Below are 6471 nucleotides of genomic sequence, written 5' to 3'. Positions count from 1 at the left end.
ATAGACTAGAAGTATTCAGAGTTATTCTTGATGAACTACTGAACTAACTAATCTTTTCTTTTCTTCTGTTCCTGAACTGATCAGGTTTTCTATGAAGGTGTTAAATGCTCAAAAATTCATCCAACTTTTGCCACTTAGGRAAAAAAAGTAACTGTTACAAAGGCTTTTTGTGAATCCCTTGCTACTATTTCCTTAAGAATCTAGTCATTTTTTCACACATTTGATTTGTCTGCTTACTCAAGTCTTCTATTTCTACACTATGATTAGATAATTTAGTCTTAAAATGAGAAAATCACCAAAAAGATCTAACCCATAATGACTTGCAATATTACTTTTCAACATGAATAATTATTCACTGAMTATTTGTGAAGTATTTAGGATTCATAAACATCTTCAGGGCAAAAAACATTTGTCRTGCAGATACGCATATGCAGTTGTTAATAATAAGCCACAAATAATAACTGAAAGAGCTGACAGTGCTTATGACAAAATTATTCACTATTTTTTGTGGTATTCAGCCAAGTCTGCCTAGGCTTTATAAATAACTGCTGACTTAGAGATTCTGAAGGCCAGGCAGAACTACTGGGTCATTTTTCTGATTTCCTAGGTAGTATTGATCWGGTACTGTTCCCTGGTTATGCTGGATGGTGATTATATCCACATGCATTTATTAATTCTGCTGAATGTAGATAGACTGAAAAGGCTTAAATTAAAAAAAAAATAAAAATATGGCATAGTAATTGATGAGGTCTACTAAGAAAAAAATGAATATTTAGTACAGCAGTCACATATTTAAACAGTGCAGCACTCAAGTCAWAGTTAAAATTTTCTCCATATGCAAGGTGGAACAGTGTAGAGAATTTCTTATTCTTTTTTTTTTGCAAAATCGTGTGGAATCCTGATGGGAAATAGATTCCAGAGTAGAGTGACAGTTGTTCCTCTGTAGCAAATGTGATAGTTAATGGAAAGAAATGCAAGACAGCCATCTGTTGGCTTGTGCAGAAACCTGCTTGGTTCCCAGTCCCAGGGCAGGAATGTGCAGTGCTCACTGAGAGGGCAGATGGTGCTTGTGGRCAGTTTAAATTCAGCCTGAGAAGCRGTCCWCTAAGAAAGAAATGTTTGCCTGTGAAAATGGGAGTGCTGCAGACATCTGGGAYGCAGGCAGGGCTTTGTCATCAGCAGGTTACTGGTTGGACAGAGGATTCCTGCATCTTTTCCCTTTTCCCATTCTGTTCTGCAGGGCTGTGTGGCCGTGTGCTGTCAAAGGTGATGGACTCAGCRCTGATCCAGTGCTGGGGGAAAGCAAATGCACAGCTGATTTCTAAATGTGAGGCTGTGTAGTGCAGGAGAATTGCTTGTCCCTGGGCTTGTGTGACACCTTCAGGTCTGCACTGAAAAGAACATACGAGTGGAGATAACAAGAATTTATCTTTAAATACTTGGGGTTAGGATAAAGTTTGAATTAAATGTCTTGGATCTTTATGTTTTCTATACTATTGGCTTTTAGTAAAAACCTTTTCTATCACACAGATCACTATTGATACAGTCAATAGTTGGGTCTTTGATTGTCCCAGCTCTCATGACACAGATTTATGATTTGATAAACAAGACTAGTCACATATCATTGCCTTTCATGCTGCAGCTCTGASCAGCATATCTTCTTTCCCATCGGAGACACTCTCCCAGGCTTATATTTGGAACTGATTTTGTACCTTTCCTGGATCTGGGACCATTTATATAGGTTCAATTCCCAGTAAAAAWAGAGGTAACTCCACTCTTCTGTCTGTCTCCAGATCTTTTCATTAGATAGAGACAAAATAGTAGATATACTGGCTCTCCCTCTTCCCACAGTGCAATCATTGAGCAGGTTATCTCTCAAGTGACAATAACACAAAGGAGAGCTCTYGATATGGTACTGTGGTGCTGTGTGTTTGGGCAGGGATTTTGTGAGCCTCTCACATATTGCTGCTGTCATTAGCCAATACTGCATGCTGGAACTCGGGATTAAGCTCCAAACCACAGCAATGTTAATGGAAATTTTATCAGTGTTCTTATCTGATACAAACTGCAATTTTCTAGAGGTCCCTGGCTTGCTTTTTGCTTTATTTTTCCCCCCTTTGCTTTTTTTTATCCCTGCTGAAGCCAATTACACTTAAATCCAGAAAAATAAAAAATGATCCACTGCTGAAAATCACACCCTATACATTTCTGAGTACAGATAAATTGAATTTCAATTAAAATTACAGTGAAATTAATGTTCAGCTGTTAATTCTAATTTAAGTTATGTAAATTAATTTTGGTTATTTTCTCTAAGTTCTTTCCACATCATTTTGTAGATCAGTGAAATCACAAGGAGGGAAAACAACCACTGGTTGTAAAAGATAAAGGCAGAGGAGCAAGTGTGTCTGAGCCACAAGAAAGGTACCCAAATAACTGATTATTATGCTAAATAGTGGAGCAGAAGGCTGTACTGSTTGAASTGCACTAATGATCTGCTTGCTGTGYTTTGTGGCACACATCCTTTGTGAACATTGGACACCTGTGATTATTTTGGTGCGGTTGTGCAAATTGTTTGCAAACACCRAGGACTTGACCCCTGCGTTCCATGTGATGGTTATGTCTCATATTGTGAATTCCTGTGCTGTTTCCCACCTCTCAAACCTCCCTTCAATAATTTGGCTTATATTGTGACAGCTTATGATTATGATGCATTTATGCCAAGTTATCATCAGGAGATTAATATTCTGTTTTAAGTGAGGTTCAGCTAATACCAAACTGATGGAACTGGAAGTATCAGGGCACCAGCTGGGGCAGGCCAGCTTGTGAACAACTCCACAGATCTTTCTGGAAGCTGAAGGCTGCCACTCTGGTTGTAACTCTCTCAGAGTTTGAAGTTGGATGGGGAAAATTTRTTAATTATGAATTCTCCAGCCCCTAGCAGAGCATAAGAATTATTCTTTGATGTGACCATATACCCTTAATGCAAAAAAACGTTCTCAGTGTGTACAGGAGATAAATCTTGTAGTCTCAGTCCAAACTCAATGGACAATTTGGTTGGAAAGGCATTCCAGTGTCTGTGTATGCAACTATTAGAATAGGAATATTCCTCATATCACACTTGCTAATAGAGTCCTCTTACCTAAGCACAAAGCCCCTGAAAGGATGGAAGAAAAAGGTTATACAGTTTCAGGGGAGATGCCTGACAGATTATGTGCTGGATCTGAGAGGCTGGCTTTTCTTCTAGGTAAGGTTTTTTTCTTGCTTCATCAGCAGTTTGTAGCAAAAAACGTCTAGACTGGTTCTGATTTCATTAAATTGAATATGAATTTCATGACTTTACCTTCATTTTAATCTATGAAGTCTGGATTTTTCCTTTTAATTTAAGCAACCTGGTTTTGAAATTGCTGACTGCTGCTCTTTGGGGGTATTCACTTCCAGAAGATCCGGGGGAAAAAGGACCGATCCCTAATGTCAGAGGAAGGTACAAATTTTATCCTGAATAAATACCTTCATTCTCAGAGCAGTCTGAAGTGGGATATGGCAATTGGTATATTGGATTGTGTTGAAGGCAAGGGAAAGGTAAAACAGCTTTGACAGACATGATGGTGGATGCTTTATGTTTATTGAAAGCTRAAGAAAAAYGCTTAGAAATTTGGGAGAAAAACCAAATCAATTATTTTTATAGAATAGAATGGTTTCCTAGCAAATCTGAGTATGTTTGATTCTGTTAATAACCTTTTCCAAGCTTTGCCTTTGACCCCAAAACCAAGATAAGGAGAAGGTTTTACCTTCGCTGCTCAAGACAGATGAGCTTGTTAGAGCAAGCTAACAAGTGTGGATTATGTCACTACAAATACAGAAGGGGAAGGTGACACTTCAGGTGCTTGCCTCTGGCAAAGTATGTGAGGCCAGTGCTGTATTCTCATCCAGGCACAGCCTTTCTGCTTACCTTACAATAAATTAAACTGACTGCTTGTCACTGGGGCTGAAGCGGATTTTTTCTTTCTTTCTTTCTTCCTTTTACCTCAGGATAGCTAATACACCTTTGTTTTCCTGTGGTAAAGCGTAGTGAAAGCAAGACACTTCAGTTTATGAGATCAGAGCTACACATCTGCCTAAGGTTGACATATCTCACAGTGGAACTGAAGTACTCTGACACTGCTGCTTTTTATTTTGTTTGTTGTGTTTAAAAAAAACCCTCCTACAACCTTGTGTGTGCTAATTACCCCAGCTAAACACAGCATCTTGACCAGTGAATGAATCGTTTTAACTGCAGMATTCCTAAGTTATGCTGGTATGGAGATCCCAATGCTGAGAGTAGAATTTGTATCTTGGAAGTAATTTATCYCTTCCCATTTGGTAAGCAATGTTCYTTYCTTTCCTGRTKRTTCCTCACTTGCATATTTCAATTTGATTCACTCACATGGCATTCTGCTATTCTCCTTCCCAGATGTACCTGCTCAGATTTAGTCACTTTTAAAGTGCTTATCCAGCTGTGAGCTTCCTGTGTCACTGTCACCTGCTCTCTACTGAAGCAGATGTGATTAACTCAGGACCAATATTTGGTATCTCTACCCAATTTATTCTTCCACCTCAGAGTGGCAGCCTGAGATTTGCTGGTTTCCTGCACCTAAATAGRCAAACTCCATTTCTTATTTAATTATTCTTATTTAATTGTTTCTCTTCTCTGAATTAATAGGTGAGGATTTTGACCCTATTCCTGTGCCACTCAACTTCTTCCTTTCACTACACAAATAAAAAATAGTCTGTATATCAATTAAAAATTATTTTCTTCATTCCCGCTGCACACAGAATTTCCTGACTACTCTTAAAAAAGTTATATTGGGTTATTTTAGATACTTTCCAGCACAAAGTCTCACTCTATAATATTAAAAAGATTGGTCATAGCTTGGAGGTAAACAAAGTGTAGGAAATGTTTCAGCTCAAATACTCTTACATAATTCTAGAAAATATATTGCCAGCAATATTTTTCTGTTTACTAAAGAGATAAAAAAAGTTCATGAGTATCTGGTTTTTTCCAATATAAATTAGAAAAGCCTGCTGCCCCAGCAATCTGAAAAATCTTCTACTAAGTCTGAATTTAGTTTTACTTCCTCCATTTGATGGTAAAGTAAAATTTATTTTCTTATTTCAAACAGTTTTAGGTATAGATTTGATCAGAGCCACTATTGCAATAGCATTCATCTGTGCTAACAATGGCAATTCAGAAATCAAAATTCAAGTAAGCAGAAGCTGGATTGAGCATAATGCTCTCAAACATAATCAATTTTTTTTAATTGGTCTATTTTCCTACTAATTGTATGATTGTCCCAGAATTGTAATTTCTGCAGTTTGCTGTACAAGTAATTTAATCAAGCAATTACTTGATCCAAGACATGCAGTAATTTTTATTTCATTGTAGAAATCATTCTCAGTTTAAGGACACTCCAGCAATTGAAGATATACACTTGACTTTCTAATCTTAAATCACARCACTCAGCATTAACCCACCATCCAAATGGCACAATCCAAACCGAGTAAGAAATTAAATGGGTATATTTTTGGATGTTGACATGGATCTGTGTGAGAGTGAGAGCAGGCTGTAGGTCAAGGCTTTCTAGCAGCTAGTGCTTGCTGTCTGTGTAGCAGCAGGCTTGCAACTGCCACCAGGGCACCACTTTTCAGCAGCTCTYTGACAGAAAGAATTATGACTTGAATAATTCACAAATTCTGCTTTTTCTCCTGCAAATGAGTACTTCTCCTGTCAGTTTTAGAGTTCCCCACTTGCTGTGCTGTGCTCTCACTCCATTTATAACACATAATATGATCTGCCTCTCAAAAATGTATGTAGTGTAAGAAAAGAGCTGGATCTTCATGGCCACTTGATTCCATCCTGTCTTGTATGGAATCACACCTGCTTGTATTTAAAGTAGTGATATTACAGCTCGCTATGGCTGTCTTTGATACAACTCTTCATTTTGAAAAAGTCCACTTCTCTGCCATTATAAAAGCCCTTGAACAAGGTGGAAATACGTGTCAAGAGGATGCTGTGACTTTGCTGCGGGTCTTTCCTCAATGGCTGGGTTTTTCCTCCATGACCATTTTAGGTTTTTGAGTAAAAGTGCTTTGTTCAGTATCATGTTCCAGACAGATGTGGTTGCAAAAGCTTTTCAGCAGGATTCAGTTCCTGTCTGGCAAGCTCAACCTTTAAACTGYCTGTCTTCATATAAAGTCAGATTGTGGAGCAATGAGGCTTCTCTGATTTAAACCAAACACTGAAACAGTCTCTTAATGTGTTATCAAAAAGAAGCTGACATAAAGCCCTCCTTGTTGTATCCCTGCAGAGGAACTGAACCTCTCTTAATTCAGAAAAACCTTTTTGGCAATATCTRGGGTATCAGGGTTTGTGTGCCAAGTTTTCTGCCTTTACATTTACTTTGGAAAAATGTAGTTTGACCAAAATAATTTTTT

This window comes from Malurus melanocephalus, unplaced genomic scaffold, assembly GCF_030028575.1.
Source record: "Malurus melanocephalus ecotype Western Australia unplaced genomic scaffold, MMel_1.1 scaffold_101, whole genome shotgun sequence".
Classification (NCBI taxonomy): Eukaryota; Metazoa; Chordata; class Aves; order Passeriformes; family Maluridae; genus Malurus; species Malurus melanocephalus.
Note: the sequence above shows the minus strand (reverse complement) of the source record.